Source organism: Chiloscyllium plagiosum, unplaced genomic scaffold, assembly GCF_037043375.1.
Source record: "Chiloscyllium plagiosum isolate Xiang-an unplaced genomic scaffold, Cpla_swu_hap1 HiC_scaffold_23, whole genome shotgun sequence".
Classification (NCBI taxonomy): domain Eukaryota; kingdom Metazoa; phylum Chordata; class Chondrichthyes; order Orectolobiformes; family Hemiscylliidae; genus Chiloscyllium; species Chiloscyllium plagiosum.
In genome coordinates, this window is record NW_028270161.1 from 32,114,125 (window position 1) to 32,133,424 (window position 19,300).

Here is a 19,300-nt window from a genome sequence, read left to right on the forward strand (position 1 = left end):
GATCTAAAATATAGGGGAAAAGTTAAAAATGGAAAATAAGAAATGTATACTCAAGGCTAGCAATTAATTATACTGGTAGAAAGGAGTTGTAAATAATTTTAAAATGATGCTTCAGAAGGACTAACTTGGATTTTCCTCTTCTAATTATTCTTGGGCATTATTGAGTGGCAGGCTTGGAAACAGGATGGTGTTTATTTATGCCAGGTCCTTATCTTCCTTCTCACCATTGTTCCTGGCTGGTATACAAAACGCCTATCGAAAATAGACAGAAATATTTAAATAAAGTGCCAATGATGTAGTGTTGGCTGTTTTGATTTACGGTAATTTTCATCTCATTTGCACTGAGAAATAATCACAAGGGTTTCTAAGACACGAGGAATTGCACAAATTAATTTAAACAGTTAAGCACAGATGTTTTATTTCTCACAGATCTTTTGCCTACCACATGATGGAGCAATATTGTGGCTGAATTTCAGTGCTCGTATTTTTGCCAGATATGTTAGACCATATGTCCTAATAATCAAATCAAGTTCCTTTGACTATCTGTAAGAGGCAGAGCACAGATGTAGCCCATGCTTGCACAAATTAAACAAAATGTCTGCTGTTAGATTTGATTCCATACTGTTAGACTTACTGAAGCATCCTGAGTGCACTAATGGGCGGCATTATGGCTCATTGGTTAGCACTGTTACCTCACAGCGCCAGGAACCCGGGTTCAATTCCCACCTTCCTGAAGAAGGGCTTATGTCTGAAACGTCGATTCTCCTGCTCCTCAGATGCAGCCTGGCCTGCTGCGTTTTTCCAGCACCACACTTTTCAACTCTCCAGCATCTGCAGTCCTCACTTCCTCAATTCCCACCTCAGGCAATGTCTGTGTGGAGTTTGCACGTTCTCCCCGTGTTTGTGTGGGTTTCCTCCGGGTGCTCTGGTTTCCTCCCACAGTCCAAAGATGCGCAGGTCAGGTGAATTGGCCATGCTAAATTGCCCGTAGTGTTAGGTGCATTAGTCAGGGGTGAATGTAGGGGAATGGGTCTGGGTGGGTTGCTCTTTGGAGGGTCGGTGTGGACTTGTTGGGCCGAAGGGCCTGTTTCCACACTGCAGGTAATCTGATCTAATCTAATACCTCCACAAACAATTGAATTAAGATAATCAATTAAGCTTGTAATGTGATTCATTTACACTTGATAGAAGGGATATACAGTACCTCAATGAACATGAACTCATTTTATGAAAACAAGTTGAATATGTTTATTTTAAAGAAACATTTCCTCCATGACAATTCTTTGACCAATAGAAATCAACTTGCCAAAGAATCAACACTCCTTTTGTCCGGTAATATAAATTGGTGTGCTTGTTTGAAAAGTGACATTCTTTTGTTTGTCCTGATCAGTGTGAGACAAAAATCTTAAGTATTAGTTTGTTCTTCCTTTGAAAATGAATGTAGAAGCTACTTTTTCACTATTTGCTTTGACAAGTGTCCTTCACCTAAACCTCCCAATGGAATGTTATGCAATAGATTTTCAATCATCAATGCAAATCCAATAATCCAACTTTAAGAAAACGCTCCAAGGTCCCCATCTCAGAGAAGAACCCAATGTTAGATAGGCAAGGAGAGTACTGTGGGTGAACTTTCAATTAACCATTTAATTTCTGTTCTGAAACATTTGAGTATTTTGGCGACATAAAGTGTGAATTCCCACAACTCCAGCAAGGCTTACGCTTGCACAGCAAATTTTCACTGGGGAGAACAACTATTTGTGAATATAAAATGTATGGCCAGAGATCTGATTTTCTTACTCTTAATCCCAGCAGCTATAATCAGGCCTACTGCAGTTCATTATTGACAATATTAAAGGATACACAAATTTTTTTTGGGGAAAGGTATTTTTGTAATGATCATTTAAAAAAGGACAGACACAGTACTTGAAGAGCAGGGTATATTTACAATGTTAAATAATATGGGAAGAAAGGGTAGGAGAAATGCTCAACAGGTCTGGCAGCATCTGTGGGAAGAGAAACAGAGTTAGTATTTTGAGTATGCTATGATTTCTTCAGGGATGAATCCTCCTTCCTGAAGAAGTCATTATGGACCTTAAATTTTATTTCTGTTTCTCTCTCTAGAGGTGCAGCTAGACCTGCTGAGTTTCTTTTGTTATTCAGTGGGACATGGGTGTCGCTGGCAGGGCAGGCATTTATTACCTATCCCTGGTAGCCCTTGAGAAAATAGTAGGCAGAAGTGGGTACTGCAGATGCTGGAGATTAGAGTCAAGATTAGAATGGTGCTGGAAAAGCACACGTCAGGCAGTATCTGAGGAGCAGGAAAATCAACGTTTCAGGCAAAAGCCCTTTATCAGGAAAAAGCCCTTCTAGGGCTTTTACCGAAACATCGATTTTCCTGCTCAAAGGATGCTGCCTGACCTGCTGTGTTTTTCCAGCACCACTCTAACCTTGAGAAAATGGTGACGAGTTGTTTTCTTGACTCACAAGTGGGCTGTAGGTAGACCTGCAATGCTAGATTTCTCGGTCTTTGACTCAATGACATCGAAGGAACATCAATATATTTCCAAGTCAGATTGATGATAGACTTGGAATGGAACTTGTAGGTAGTAGTGTTCCCATGCATGAGCTGCACTTGTGCTTCTACATGGAACTATTTATGGGTTTGAAAGGTGTTGCCCAAGGAGCATTGAATTGTTTCTGCAGTGTATGTTGTAGATGGTACACACTGCTTATACTGATTGTCAGTGGTGGAGGGAATGGATATTTCTGTGTTTGGTGCCAATTAAATGGGCTGCTTTGTCCTGGATGGTGTCAAGCTTCTTTAGTGTTTTTCGAACTGAACTCATCCAGACATTTGGGAGCTATTCCATCATACTTCTGACTTGTGAGGTAACAAGTGGTTGTGGCTATATTGTCTCTTATTGAACATGGTCATCGCCTGGCATTTCTGTGATGTGAATATTACTTCCATTTGTTATTGTCCTGAATATTGTCCAGGTCTTGTTGCGCTTGGACATGGACTACTTCAGTAGTTGAGGAGTTGCGAGCGGTGCTGATCATTGTGCAGTCAACAGCACAATCCTTTTTTCTAACTTTATGACGGAGGGCAGGTTGTTGATGAAATAGCTGAAGATGTTAGGCCTAGGACACCATCCTGAGGAACTCCTGCAGAAATATTCTGGAGCTGAGATGACTGACCTTCAACAACCACACCATCTTAGAATCTAATCTAATCTTGCTATGTGCCAGATTTGACTCCAGTCAGCAGAGAATTTCCCTTCCTGATTCCCATTGTTTCTAGGGCTCCTTGATAGCATCTCAGTTAAGTGTGGCCTTGATGCCACATGCAGTCGCTTTCATCTCATCAATGGAATTCATCTCTTTTTCTCATGCTTACATGAAGCAACTAAGTGGCTCTGACAGAACCCAAACTGGATGTCAGTGAACAGGTTATTGCTGAGTAGATGAAGCTTGATAGCTCTGTTGATGACACTTTCAGTCACTTTACTGTTATTTGAGAGTAGAGTGATGGGGTTTTAACTGGCTGGTTGGATTTATCCTGCTTTTTATTTGTACAGGACGTACCTGAGCAATGTTCCACATTGTCAGGTAGATGCTAGTATTGTAACTACACTGGAAGAGTTTGGCTGCAGTGGGATTGTGGGGAGGAGAGGGATGGAGGAGGTGCAGGGTGTGCAGCATGTTCTGAAGCACAGGTCTTCAGAATTGCTGTCAGAATGTTGCCAGGACCTATACCCTTTGCTGTATCCAGTGAATCCAACTGTTTCTTGATGTCACATGGAATGAATTGATTTGGCTGAAGACTGGCATCTGTGATGCCCTGTGCCTCCGGCAGAGGCTGAGATTGGTAAGTTTTTAATCACCCATCACCATTCCTGACTCGATGTGGCAGGATTGCAGAGCTAATATCTTACCCATCAGTTGTGGAATCACTAAGCTCCATCACGGCAACACTTTTTGTTTTTTTTTATTTTAAAAAATGCAAAGAACTACAGGTACTGAAAATCTGAAAAAAAACCAGAAACTGTGGAAAATCTCAGCAGGACTCACAGTGTTCTGAAGAAGGGTTACCGGACCTGAAATGTTGACTTTGCTATCTCTTCACAGACGCCACCAGACCTGCTGGATTTTTCCAGCAAGTTAGTTTTTCTGCATTCACAGGAAGAAGAAAAATTCACACTGACACATCAGCACATGGGGAGAGAAGAAGTCCAGGCAGAATAATGGAGACAAAAAAAACCTCCAGAAGGATTTAAAAAAAAACCTTTCAGTACAAATTAGGAAACAAGCTTTTCTTCTACCCCTTGAAACTGCCAATGATGCAGTAAAGGTGAGGGTGCAGCAGTCAAACATCATGCAGTCCTCCATTGTATATGTAGGAGAAAATTACTGCAGGTGCTAAAATCTGAATTGAAAACAAAAGATGCTGGAGATCACAGCGGATCAGGCAGCATCCATGGAGAGAGAGTAAGCTAATGTTTTGAGATGAGATGGTTGTTCATCAGGCCTGAAGTAATGTGTGGAAGGGGCAGCATTTATGCAATAGTGGGGGGATGGGGGGAGAAACAATGTTGATAGTTCACACTAAACAATCAAATGTGAGATGGTTAGAATAATGGTTTATCTGCCAGACTGGAAAGAACAGACAGTCCCACTGGAGGGGAGAGAGGACATGGTGACATAGAATGTAACAAGTAAATCTAAAAGGGAAGCAACGGGTTGACAACACATGATGTTGAACTCAATACTGAGCCCAGGAGGATATAAAGTGCTTGGTTGAAAAATGAGATGTTGCTCCTCCAGTTTTCCCTGGAGCATTGCAGCATGCCGAGGACAGACAAGTGGGCATGCGAGCAGGAAACTGTGTTAAAATGACTGGCTACGGGAAGGTCAAGGTCATGCTTGCACATGGACTGGAGGTGTTCTGCAAAGTGGTCATCCGGTCTGTGTTTGATTTCTCCAATGCACAGCAGGCCACATTGGGTGCAGCCATTGCAATGCACAAGATTGAAGGAGGTACAGGTGAAATGCTGCTTCACCTAAAAAGACTGTTTAGGCTCTTGGATCATGAGCAGGGTGGAGGAAAAGGGGCAGGTGTTGCACCTTCTGTGGTTACATGGGATGGTGCCGTGGGAAGGCAGGGTGGTTTTGGTAGTCGAGGAATGGACTAGGGTGTCCTGGAGGGAATGAGCCCTACGACATCCATACAGGCGAGTGAGGGGAAGATGTGTTTGGTGGTGGCGGTTTGCTGGAGTTGTCTAAAATAGTGGAGAATGATCCTTTGAATATGGAGGCTGGTGGGATTAAAAGTGAGAATAAGGATGTTAAAGACGGCTCAGGGAATCCCTGATGGACTTGACCTGTAAGCCTCTTTGGTTCGTCCCGGAGATCGTACTCTGTGGTAGTCTGGAATATAAAACTCTTACAGACAGTTTAGTTTAAATTATTACCTTTATTTACCAATGGCATCAAAGTTACACGATAACATTGATACCTACAGCCAGGCTTGAGCTAAAGTTCTAAAACCATTAGCAGAGTAGCAGCACCAGCTCTTACCCCGAAGAGCTCTCTCAGGCTACTCTACTTATTGCTGTAAACAAGCTGTCTTTATACAGAAATTGGTATTAAAACTACAAAAAGCCACATCTCTTTAAGCAGATAAGCAGCAATAAAATGGCCAATGTTTGCAGAGGAAGAGAAACGCATTGACAGGACTGAGTACGCTTAACTAATTAAGCTATATGCACATCAAAGTGGGAACCCTGATCAAGCCAGGCTAAATGGCCAATTGCTTTGGTTAGATAACCTTCCGTTTGAACAGCACATCACAACGATGGACTAAACTATGTGAAAAAGGTCATGAGGTAACCTTGCTCAGCTACCATGCCCAGTATTATTGTCCCACAAAATGGCTTTTTCTTTTAAAAATCATCTTATAGATTCCCAAAGTGCAAATTAAATTCATAACATTTCCGGATCTCGAGTTCCAGGGAACAACAGACAAACATTCAATCCATGACAAGCAAGTGTACACTCAAATTAGACCACAAAGAGTCAAACCTTTCCGCCAGTTTGCGTCCTGTCTCTCTTTCTCTCTGTGTCCTTGAACCCTTCGGTCAGTGAATGTAACTTACAGAAGAATGTTTTCTCTCTCATTCACACATGAGCATCTTCCAACTTTTTTACTACGCCAGTATCAGCCTTTGTGTTTCCCTAGCTTGTAAGGGTAATGAGACATTCATATTCCAGAACAGTCAAGATTAGGGAGCTGAGCTTCATAAATTCAAATCTGGTCAGTGTGGTATATATGAAAATGTTTCAGGGTTGTTCTGTTACATATATATTCCACTCAGCTTATTAAATTACAATTGTTTTCTTATTGAGTATGAGTTTTGTTAAGAGTCTTCATTGTAACCCCGCCCCCCCCCCCATGGCCAAGCTCTTCCCCGCATCTCTATAGCAGATGTGTCAGGCTACCAGCTTTCTCAGGTGGACCCGATCAGCTATTGAGAGTGATGGGAAGGACAAGAGTGGATGCACGGGCAATAGGTTGGATGTGGCTGCGGGCCCTGTCAAACATATCCTGCAAGGATTCCATCCCATTCTCCCAGTTGCTTTGCCTATGTCATATCTGTTCGGATGATGCCACCTTCTAAAACAGCGCTACTTACATGGCTTTCTTGTTCCATAACTGTGGTTTCTCTGTAGTTGACAGGGCCCTCAACTACATACACTAATCACCTGTGCTTCTGCCCTCGCCCCTTCCCATCACTCACAACATTGTGATCGGGTCCCTCTTGTTCCCACTTTACATCTCACTGGTCTCCCTATTCAACGGATCATTCTCTGCCATTTCACACTACTTTAGCAGAATGCCATCACCAACTACATATTCCCCTCACTCCCCTGTTTGTATTTCGCAGGGGTCATTCCCTCCAAGACACCCTAGTCCATTTCTTGACCATCAATACCATCATTCACTTCCCTACAACATCTGCCCCTTCACCCTTATCATCCTCACGATCCAAGGGCCTAAATAACCTTTCCAGAGTACTTGTATCTCCTTCAACCTTTTGTATTATATTCCCTGCATCCAATGTGGCCTATTCTCCATTGGAGAAACCAAACGCAGACTGGGTGACCGCTTTGCAGAACACTTCTGGTCCATGCACAAGCATGATCCTGACCTTCCCACAGTCGGTTATTTTAACATAATGCCCTGTCCTTAGCATGCTGCAATGCTCCAGCAAATCACAGTGAAAACTGGAGGATCAACATCGTGTCTGCGTGGGTTTCCTCCCACAGTCCAAAAACATACGGGTTAGGTGAGTTGGCCATGTTAAATTGCCCGTAGTGTTAGATGAATGGTTAAATGTAGGGAAATGGGTCTGGGTGGGTTGTGCTTCGGTGGGTCGGTGTGGACTTGTTGGGCCGAAGTGCCTGTTTTCACACTGTAAGTAGTGTAGTCTAATCTAACATCTCATCTTCAAACTAGCCACTTTACAACCTTCAGCATTGAGTTCAACATCTTAAAAATTACAAACCCATTGCTTCCGTATCTTTCAGCTTTATTTGTTACATTCTCTGTCACCATGTCCTCTTATCCCTCCCCCCAACCCAGTGGGACTGTCTCTTTTTTCCAGTCTGGCAGTTAGACAAACCATTGCAGAAATGCTGCCTCCTCCACACTTCAGTTCTGATGAAGAATCATCCAGACTTGAAACATCAGCTTGCTCCCTCTCTCTCTCTCCATAAATCATAGAACTGCTACAGTGTGGAAACAGGTCCTTCAGTCCAACTGGTCCACACCGATCCTGGAACAGTAACCCACCCAGATCATTTCCCCTACCCTATTATCCTGTATTTACCCAAGTAATACACCTAACCTACACATCCCTGAACACTATGGGCAATTCACCTAACCTGCACATCCTTGGACTATGGGAGGAAACAGGAGCACCCGGAGGCAACCCACGCAGACACTGGGAGAATGTGCAAATTCCACACAGACAGTTCGCCCAAGGCTGGAATCGAAGCTAGGACCCTGGTGCTGTGAGGCTGTAGTGTTAACCACCTTGCCGCCCGACTCACTATAAGCTCCAGGCCAAGCAGCTCCTACAGAATAAAAATACAGTGAGAGAGTAACCTGCACTAAGCCCTAACTTCCTACTCCGCACAAAGCATGCGCCATAAACACCGGCAACAATGTAGCAGTTCACTGACAGTAGCCACGCCCCGTCGAGTTCTCACCCTCCTGATTGGCTGCTCACTCGCCATTTCGGCGGGGCTCTGGGTGTAATGGTATGGGCACGGCCAGAACGGCGCAGACTCCCTGTTGTCGGTCCGCCTGGTATATGGGGCCCGCGCTTGCGCACGCACCCTGTATGTGCAAACTCGACCTTGCAGGCGCGCGTGCGCGCCGACTCGGGCGATGGGGGCGGTGTCCAGAGCAGAGCCGGCGGTTCCCGCGACAATGGGAGCTGCGCACGCGCGCCTTCGCTGCCGCGACCCGGCGAAAGCAGAGGGGGAAACGTTACAGTGCTGCGCATGCGCCCCGTCGCGTTGGTGGGCGCGGCTTAATGGGACCCGCCCCGTTTTCATGGGAAAAAGAGGGAGCCGCGCGTGCGCGTGAATGGTGACGCCTCTCCCGCGGCGGCAGCGTTCTCCTGTCGGCCGCCTCCTCTTTACTCCCTCCTTCTCCCGATGTTGGTTGTCGTCTTTCGACCGTAGCCAGCGACGCTTCAACGAGGTTCAAAACAAAGGTAAAGCAAAAATGAAGAGATGCAGCGCAAGGAATTTTCAGTGAAAGTCAGGAGAACTCCTGCGGCTGGGCCCCGCTGCTCAGGAGCCGCATGTTTCAGGGGCCCAGGCCACTGCCAGTACACTCTCAGCAGAAACACCAAACAGCGGCGCGAATGGCTCCTGTAACCTCGCTCTCTTTCAATGAAATAACTCACCTCTTTCCAGGGGCAGGCTATGCGGTGCAGGATTGAGGCCTACAGCTGTTGATCGTGGCTGACAGATCATAACTCATTCCTCCACTGCATGAATTCCTTTGTTTTCACTATACCATATGCTCCTAGTTTATCTTGTAAATTTTGATTCTCTTGACTTGTGCAATTTTTTTCGAAGTCTGAAAATTATTATTTTTTTCCCTCTGCACCAGGCAGGCAAACTTTTTTTTTTCCCCATCTGAAGCACGATCCGTTGAACAGACGGATGAGCAGATCTGTCAGTTTAGGAAACCAAGTATTATTGGTATTTGAGGCCTGTTCTTGCATTCTACGTTCTCGGGTGCAGAGTGACTGCTTAATTCGATAGTACAGTAGATTGGTCCGAGCATTTTCAAATATCTCTTTTAAAAAGTGTCAGTTGTGTAAAATTGGCTTATTATGTGCAGAATATAAATGTTCCTTCAACCAAAACAGTTGATGAGCTTGATTTTTGTCCCATTAAATATCGTTGTCAGGCAGGGTTAATTGATTGTATTTGTTTGTCAGGTTTCAGTTTTTATTTTTTTTTAAAATCGCTTTTAAAGCGATCTGCTTTTTAACAGTATATTCACTTGTAACTTTTATGGGCACTGACTGGACCAGTTTTGATCTCATGACAGATAAATTGGTGTCTCTTTACAATAAAATACCTGCCATGAGTTGTAAAACTATTTATTTTTTACAGTCTGATATCTACAATGGATGACAATAATAGATAATCAAAGGGACTATTTAATTTACTCTAAAACTGAATCTTTCTGTAAAATTATGGCAAAGTGAGTGCTGTGTTCTTTATCATAACAATTTTGCTTCCCCTTAGGGATAGGTATCATGTTACTGAGCAAGATTTTGTTAATTGAAAGCTTTTTTGTTTAATACAACCCAGATGCAGAACAAAGGTTTTGCTGTGGTAATTGACTTACAACTGCACCAGTATGCCTTATTTTTGTCTCTGCAGCAGCTGTATTTGAGAGGAATTGTCTGGAATAAGTGTTAATTTGTGCTGTAGATCTTTGCCTATGGCCTTGTCACGTCGAGTCCGCTAAGTTTCTTTTCATGTTACATCTGTGAGAAGAAACTTTAATCCTATTGATATAAGCTAAATATGAATAGAAATCTTGGTGGCAGACTTGAGTCTTAATGAAGCATGTATCACATCTAATGTAGCATTCGACAGTCCTCTAATTATATTGGCAATGAGCAGATTTTGTTTTTCTCTAAAAGCATTGTTAGTCTGTGAAATTCTCTTTCCCCAGAGACCAGTAGAAGCTGGGCTATTGAATGTATTCAAGGTTGAGTTAATAGTATTTTTGATAACAAAAGGAATCAAGGGTTATAGAGGCAGATTTGAAGACTTTGTTGGGAGCACAACCAGAACAGGCAGGATATGTTTGAACTATGGAGCAGGTTTGGAGGGCTACTCTTGCTCCTAAGTACTATACAATTTTGATCAGTAACTCAGCAATAATCAAAATGAAGCATTTCTAATTATCATTCTTCATGATTTTATCTATAAAAGATTTGGAACTTGTGAAATTAGGACTCAGGCAATGTTAAAGTTTCCAGAAGGGGACACAATGCAGGACTGAGGGTGTTGTACTTAAATACATGCAGGATATGCAACAAGGTAAGTGAGCTTGAAACAACAGATTGGTCCTGCCAATTTCAGTGTTGTGGGTATCGTAGTAATATGGTTGCAAGGGGATCAGAGCTGGGAACTAAATATCCAAGGATATGTGACCTATTGAAAGGACAGGGAAATGGACAGAGGGAATGGGATTGACCTGTTCGTAAGAAATGAAGGACAGCAAGAAGCGATGTAGGGTCAGGTGGTATGGAATCTCTGTGAGTAGAATTAAGGAACTGCAAAAGAGAAAGGACTGATGGGAGTCTTGTATCGATCTCTTAACAGTACTCAGGATGTGGAGCTGAAAATAAATGCGGAGATAGAAAATACATGTAAGAAAGATGCTGTTACAGTAATCATCATAGATAAGAATGTGGGTGGACTGAGAAAATCAGGCTGGTAGCAGATCCCAGGAAAAGGAATTTCTGGATATCTGAGGCCATTGTTTGGAAAAGCTTTTGGTAGAGCCTGCTAACGAACAGGCAGTTCTCAATTTGGTGATCTGTAATGAAGCAGACTTCATTACAGAGCTTAAGAAAAAGGAACCCCTCGAGGGCAGTGATCACAATTAAGATGGAAATCTCCCTGCAGTTTGAGAGGGAGAAGTTTGAATCAGATGTAACAGTGTTACAATTATGGGAACTACAAAGGTATGATGAAGGAGCTGGCTAGAATTGATTGGAAGAAATCAGGAAGGTTGATGGATCAGCAATGGCAGCAGTCATAGAGATGTACAGCATGGAAACAGATCCTTCAGTCCAACCTGTCTACGCCGACCAGATATCCCACCCCAATCTAGTCTCACCTGCTAGTACCCGGCCCATATCCCTCCAAACCTTTCCTATTCATATACCCATCCAAATGCCTCTTAGATGTTACAATTCTACCACCTCCACCACTTCCTCCAGCACCTCATTCCATACACGTACCACCTTCTATGTGAAAAAGTTGCCCGTTAGGTCTCTTTTATATCTTTCCCCTCTCACCCTAAACCTATGCCCTCCAGTTCTGTACTCCCCGACCCCAGGGAAAAGACTTTGTTTATTTATCCTATCCATACCCCTAATGACTTTGTAAACCTCTATAAGGTCACCCCTCAGCCTCCGATGCTCCAGGGAAAATAGCCCCAGCCTGTTCAGCCACTCCCTATAGCTCAAATCCTCCAACCCTGGCAACATCCTTGTAGATCTTTTCTGAACCCTTTCAAGTTTCACAACATCTTTCCGATAGGAAGGAGACCAGAATTACACACAATATGCCAATAGTGGCCTAACCAATGTCCTGTACAGCCGCAACATGACCTCCCAACTCCTGTACTCAATACTGTGACCAATAAAGGGAAGCATACCAAACGCCACCTTCACTATCCTATCTACCTGCGACTCCACTTTCAAGGAGCTATGAACCTGCACTCCAAGGTCTCTTTGTTCAGCAACACTCCCTAGGACCTTACCATTAATCCTGCTAAGATTTGCTTTCCCAAAATGCAGCACCTCGCATTTATCTGAATTAAACTTCATCTGCCACTTCTCAGTCCATTGGCCCATCTGGTCAAAATCCTGTTATAATCTGAGATAACCTTCTTCACTGTCCACTACACCTCCAATTTTCTAGGAGTAATTTGGGAGGCAGGCAGAAATGCATCCCAAAGAAGAAGAAACATACGGAGGGGAAGGCATGGCTATCACGGCTGACAAGGAAAGTCAGGGACAGCATAAAAGCAAAAGGAAAAATCATTCAACGCAGTGAAGACTAATGCAAAGCCAGTGGATTGGGAACCCTTTTAAAAGCTAGCAGAGGATAACGTTTTAAAAAAAAAGCAGTGGAGGGGGGAGAAAATGAGGTAAGCCAGCTAGTACTGTAAAAGAGGATTGCAAAAGCCTTTTTTAGATATATAAAAGGTAGGAGAAAGGTAAGAGTAAAAACTGGTCTGCTGGAAAATGAGGCTGTGGAAGTAGTAATGGAGAACGAAGAAATGTTGGAAGAAATGAATAGGTACTTTTTTTATCAGTCTTCATGGTGGAAAACACTGGTAGCATATCAGAACTTTGAGTCAGGGGCAAAGTTGAGTGACATGGCCATCATTATGGAAAATGTGCTGGGGAAGCTGAAAGGCCTGAAGGTGAATAGATCGCTCAGACCAGGTGGACTACGCACCAGGGTTCCGAACGAGATAGTGGTCACATCGGTGATTCCTGAAAGATCAGTACCAGAGTCAGGGAGGATCAAGAGGATTGGAAAATGGCTAATGTTTAAAGTGAGAGAGGCAGAGACAGGAAACTATTAGCCTGTTAGTCTACCATGGTCATTGGTAAGATTTTAAAGTCTGTTATTAAGGAGATTGTGGAATACTAGTAAAACAGGGCTGAATCGGCATGACTTTGTCAAGGTAAAGTCATATCTGACAAGTCTGTTAGATGTTTTTGAGGAGGTAATAAACAAGTTAAACAAAGGAGAGCTAGTGGACATGATCTCTTTGGATTTCCAGAAAGCCTTTGACAAGGTGCCAGACAGGAGGCTGCTAAATAAGTCAAGGGCCATGGTTTTAGGAGCATGGTAATAGCATGGATTGAGAATTGGCTGACTGCAATCTTGGAAGTCTGTTTAATCCTGAAATGAGCTTCTGACTGTATATTGACTCCATCAACAAGGCTGCTTACTTCCACTTCCATAATGTGTCCAATCTCCAATTCAACCTCAGTTTATCTTCTACTGAAACCACTGTCCATGCATATGTTACCTCTACATTTGACGTTCTAGACTTCTCCCATTTCTCACCTCCACAAACTTTGTTTCAATATTAACATGCAGTTCTGTTTACCCATTGCTCCTGTAGTTTGACTCCTGTTTTGGAAATACCTCAGTTTTAAATATCTCATCATTGTTCTCAAGTGTCTCCAAAGCCTTGTCCTTCCCAACTCTCTAATCTCCCATCCTACCCTCTGAGGTGTCTGTGCCCATGTAATTATGGCCTCCTGTAAATTCCCATTTTCATGAACTTTACAGCAGTATGTACAGTTTCTAGGTGCTGAGCTCTGAAATTCTGTCCTTAAAACCTCTCTAACTCTGATGTTTTCTCCCCCTTAAAGTATGCTTAAAGACCTTTTTTCTTTGAACCAAGCTTTTTTGGGGTCACTTGCCTTAATATATTCTTCTGTATGAGCAATGATAACATGTCTCCTTCAGGTTGTGGGTTCAAAGCTCACTCCAGAGACTTGAGCACAAACTTTAGACTGACGCTCCAGTGCAGTACTGAGGAAGTGTCGAAATGTTGGAAATTCTATCATTCTGATGTGACATTAAGTTGAGGAACTGTCTCCTTTCTCAGAAGAACATCAAAAAATGCTATGTCACTGTTTTGAAGAAAAGCAGGAGACTATCTTAAGTGTCACGGCCATTCTTTCACCTTCATGCCTTAATACTTAAAGAAGTTATTGTCACATGGTTGTTTGTGGGAGTTTGCTGTATGCAAATTGAACGCTAGGTTCCTGCATGATAACAAATATTACGTTTCAAAAGTACTTGTTTTTCCTATAAAGAGTTTTAGGATGTCATGAGTTCAGTCAAGGCAGTATATATTTTTAAAATGATTTACTCTGTCTCACAACGTGTTTGTGACAATGCCAGTATTTACCAATCATCCATCCCTAATTCCTTTTGAGAAAGTGATGGTGAGTGATCTTTGTAAACAGCCCATTTGGTGTAATTGCATCCACAGTGCTATTAATGGGATTCAAAGCTTTTGAACAAACCGTAAAGTAGTTCCAAGCAATACCTGAAAGAGGTTTCCTAGCTCTAGTAGGCCCACATCAGGGGCACAGCAGGTCTTCGGTAATGGTGGTGGTGCTGCCTGGAACTTGCAGAGATCTTTTAAAAGGCATGTAGCTGTGTTTGTTGACCCCTTGTATAGAAGATGAGCTCTATTTTACGTTATTTCCTTTTACTCTTGTTGTAACTCAGATGGCAACAAAACACTTCACTATATCTTTTCAAATATATGTGACAAATAAATAAGAAATCAGGATGGTTAGTGACTTGTAGGGGATCTTTCAGCTGGTGGATTATCTGTGGATCCACTGGTCTTGTCGTAACAGGTGATAAAGGTCATCTGCTTGCATAAGGTGCTGTCAAATGTGGTTTGGTGAAATGCTGCAGATCATCTTGCGTACGGTACACATTGCTGCCTACATCTATGGTGGAGGGTGTTTACATACCAATAAAACTTTCCCATGATTTGAACTGACTTTGGTTTTGTTAGGGCTCCTTGGATGCCACACTCTGTCAAATGCTCCCATTTTATCAAAACAATCACTCACATCTCTTGAGTTCAGTTCTTTCATCGATGTTTTGATCAAGGCGGTAATGTGGCCTTGGTCGAACCCAAACTGTGAAAGTAGGTGAGTCATTGCTATGTAACTGCTGCTTGGTAGTACTCTCCTTTTCGATTACATTGCTAATGACCAAGAGTAAATTGATGTGAAGTAATACACTTGTGCATTTACTTCCTCCCTCCTCACTATACAAGAACCCAAACACACCTTCCATGTGAAGCAATGCTTTCCCTGTACTTCACTTAATCTATCTACTGTACTTGCTGCTCATAATGTGGTCTCCCCTCCATTAGGAAAACGAAGCACAGACAGTGTGACCGCTTTGCAGAACACTTCAATTCTGTGTTCAGGATTGACACTGAGCTTCCAATTGCCTGTCACTTCAACAAACCACTGTGTTCTACGGCCAATGTTTGACTGTGTTGCCTGGCCAACATTTGTCTCTGGTTTGCTGCAGTGCTCCAATGAAGCTGGAAGAACAGCACCTCATTTTCCACTTGGGAATTGTCCAGAAGGTGAAATGTCAAGTTCAACAATTTTAGGTCTTGAGCACCTTCCCCCATGTCTTTCCCCCACTTCTGCACTCCAAACCTTGTCATCATGTGGATTGCTGCCATACACAACCCATTGTCAGCTACTAATAGTCCCTAGTAGCAGTTATTGGTTCTCCCAAGCTGACCTTTACCTAGTCCATCTGTTTTTCATTCTTTTGGGCTCGATCGCTACCTATCATTTATTTCTACCCCATCCCTTCATCCCATCTTCTGCATAAATAATGACCTTTTCCTAGACACCATCAGTTCTGAAGAAGGGTCACTGGACCTGAAACTCTGCTTTCTCTCCATAGATACAGCCAGACCTGCTGAGGTTTTGCAGCAATTTCTGCTTTTGTTTGAGTGATCAGTCAGGTTGAATTTCTCTTGCTTTTTGTGGACAGAACATAGTTGGTAGGTGTCAATGTTTGTAGTAGTACAGATGAAGATGTGGTTAGTTTTGGAACGATGTCCTGGTCTCCTGTTATTAAATAGAGATAATTGTAGAGCTGCCTCCTCTGGTTATTTGTTTAGATGTCTATTATCATTCACCACTGGATGTTGCAGGACAGTAGAGCTTAGATCTGGTCTTTGTTATTCTGAACTTTTTCATGTGGCTTGGTGTCATGTGAAATGCCTTGGTATACTATGTTAAGTACACTATAAGAGTTAGCTTTAATGCTGCAAAGTAATTTTAAGATGCCAAGTAAAATATAATTGATACAATAAATATGAAGTAAAGGGATACAGCAGCTCAGGTAACAAATATAGAGTATTTCTTCAGATTATTCATCCAGGACTTTGTATTATAAATTACTAATTACAGTATGTTAATATATCCAGTTAAAGTGACAAGTTAGATAATATCATAGATGTTTCATCCTTGCTGGTGATTAATTTGAAGGAGTGCATAGAATCCCTACCATTTGGAAATAGGCCATTTGGCCCAGCAAGTCCACATTGACCCTCTAGAAAGTTATTTGTATTAGGCGGTTTACTATTTTTAAATGGATCATATATGTACATTTGGTGTGCAAGGTTCAAAGATTTTAAAGGATTCTGTATAAATTGTTGAAAGGCATTTTTCCTGATTTCTTAGCAGACTGGAAACTTGCAGCTGCTCTCCCCAATGTTTTTCCACCACTTACGTTGAAACTGAGCAATGACTTTAAATATGTAAATCAGTTTGCACTATAATTTGATAGAAAATCTTTTTCACACTAAAACTAAAATCCATTGATAATCTTCCATGCTGATTCTGTTTCCCTCATCGTAGAAGTCAGGAATATTGGTCAGCACTAGAAGCAACATTCCTTCCCCTTTACATTGTTGAAGAACAAGGGAATAAGGAGATGACAAAAATCATAAATCACTTATTGAATAAAATTCAAACTTATGATTTAATTTGTGGCAAACTTATAATTTAAACTTTTTATTCATTAATTCAATTCTGCAGCTGTATAAGTGTGTTAAGTTTTTTCATTCTTTTGAACTAAAAACTCAGACTGTGTACAAAAGGCATAAAATCTTTAGTTCAAGTTCTCCCAGATGGTCATTGATAGAGATAAATATGGCTGTCTTTGATAGTCATGTAGAAGTCATTCCTATGTTTGTAAATGTAATTGAATGATTGTTTGGTTTGCCTCAGTAACCCTCTACAGGCAATGTTAGAAGAGCTCTTTGAGGAGAGAGGAGACTTAGAGTCTAGGGTTAGCAGTTAATGAGCAGTTCCATGCAAGGCAGAGTGAAATAGAATGGTTAACAGAAAGCTATAGAGAGATTGAAGAATGATGCAAGCTCTGTACTCTTGACTGGAACTGTCTTGGTCCTGATCAGGAAATGACTGGCTGGACTCCAAGGGTATAGTTAGCTGATGTTAATACAGAGTTGTTGCAGTTCAGAAGGCTCTCGGAATAAGCATTATGACTTACTGCCATTTTCTAGTCTTTTACCTGTACACTTGTTCATTGTTTCTATTCAGTAATGATTTAGTGTCCGCTTGAATGCCTTAATTGAATCTGCTGATACCATGCTTTCCAGACAGTACATTAGAGACTCAAACTACTTATTGTATGAAAAGGTATTTTTCTTGTATTCAATTTGCTATGTTTGAAAATACTTTAAATCTGTATTATCTCAGTCTTGATCCTTTTACAAGCAGGAATAGTTTCTCCCTTTGTATTTTATAATGCCTTAACAAGATTTTGTAAATATAGGACATGTAGAAATTTAAGAAGTTGCGTGTGGAAGTTTTTGGGAAATATTAAATATTTGAAGATATTGAGAGGCTAATTAAGACTTAGTATGGATTGTAGAAAAAAAGTTTGAAGGCTACTCCAGAGGAGAAGGAAGAAAAACTGAATTGTCTACTGCATGGGCAAAGACAGTGACAGAATGAAAACAGTTTGGACATTAAGAAGTCCATGCGTTCTTCCTATGGAATTTGAGATGAAGATGGAGGGAGTTATGAATATGACTGTGGGCAGAAGTGATTCATAATAATGGAAAGGAATTGGATTGTTCTTATCCTATAGGATACTAGAGTAACAGGATTCAGCCAGCAAAGTTCAGCAGGCTGAATGACTTAATTTCAAAGCATCATGAGAAGTGAATAAGCAAACATAAAATCAAACTTGATGGACTTGTGGCAGGATGGAAGTGTCTTTAAGAAGTACCATCAACTCTGTTGAGACAAATACTCTGCATCAGATGGGAGGTCAGGTATACTGATGTTAGTGTCCTTGAAGAAGCTAATAGCACCTACATTGTGACCATACTCAAGTCTGCTGGGCCAGCTATATGATTTAGGAAGCCTGAATTATAACTACCATAGCAAATCAGCCTTGCCCAGCTCAAGGAAGGCACTCAAGAAGATGGCAATAGAAACATTTCAAAGATGTCCTGAAGGCTTCCCTCAAGAAATACACTATTCATGTCAATGCATGGGAGAGTCTCATTCAGAAGAAACTTGGACGAAACTCTTGTGTGAAGGGACATAATTATTTAACAATACTCATTGGCAAGAGGAAGTATAGAAACCGAACTGGAGACAAATGCCAGTGATCTCACGGCCAAGGACCTCTTTCACCTCCCGAAACATTTATCAAATATGTGGTCAGCGATGCGGCTTTGGGATCAGGTTCATCAACCACACAAGGACCCCAGAACCCATGACCAGTGACACAGAATTTCCTAGGTGGACAATTACTGTCAACAATTCACATAATCTGTGAAATGTTATATACATAGAAGTCAGCAAAATCTTTCTGAGGACCATAGAGACTGTGGTCAGTAGACCTTTTGTAAATTGGGTGTTTTTGGAAAAATATTGATTTGGTTGCTGTGAAGTAAAGGCTTGGGTTTTGACCAGTGTCAGATGTATCCCTGGTTTCTCAATACCGTATCTGCAGAACAGCAAGGCCAAGATAGACTTAAGGCAGTCTCCATTCACATAGTAATATTCATGCCAGAGAAGTGCTAGGCATTGACTATTTCCAATAAGAAACAATCTAACCATCTCTCATTGATATTCAATGGCATTACTATTGCTGATTCTTCACAATCAACATCTGAAGTGTTATTATTGACCAGAATCTAAACAGAACCAGCTACCTAGAAATTGTAACTAAAGCTGCAGGTCAAACACTGAGAATTCAGAACAAAGCAATTCATCTTCTGAATCCCCAAAGTTTGTCCACCCTCAAGGTGCAAATCAGAAGAGAGCTCAGAGAAATCAGCTGTTCTCCTTGGAGAAGTAGAGTCGCAGGTAGATAGGATAGTGAAGAAGGCGTTTGG

At 41.9% G+C, this 19,300-nt stretch overlaps 1 protein-coding gene across 1 annotated transcript in view; it reads left to right on the plus strand.

Annotated features, from left to right (window-relative positions):
- Window positions 1-8,669: 8,669 nt before the first annotated feature.
- Window positions 8,670-19,300, plus strand: part of LOC122561705 (transcriptional regulator QRICH1-like) — a 38,219-nt gene continuing 27,588 nt past the window's right edge. The window contains exon 1 of the mRNA XM_043713734.2: window positions 8,670-8,783. The gene's annotated coding sequence lies outside the window, so the exon portion shown is untranslated. The remainder of the gene's footprint in view (window positions 8,784-19,300) is intronic.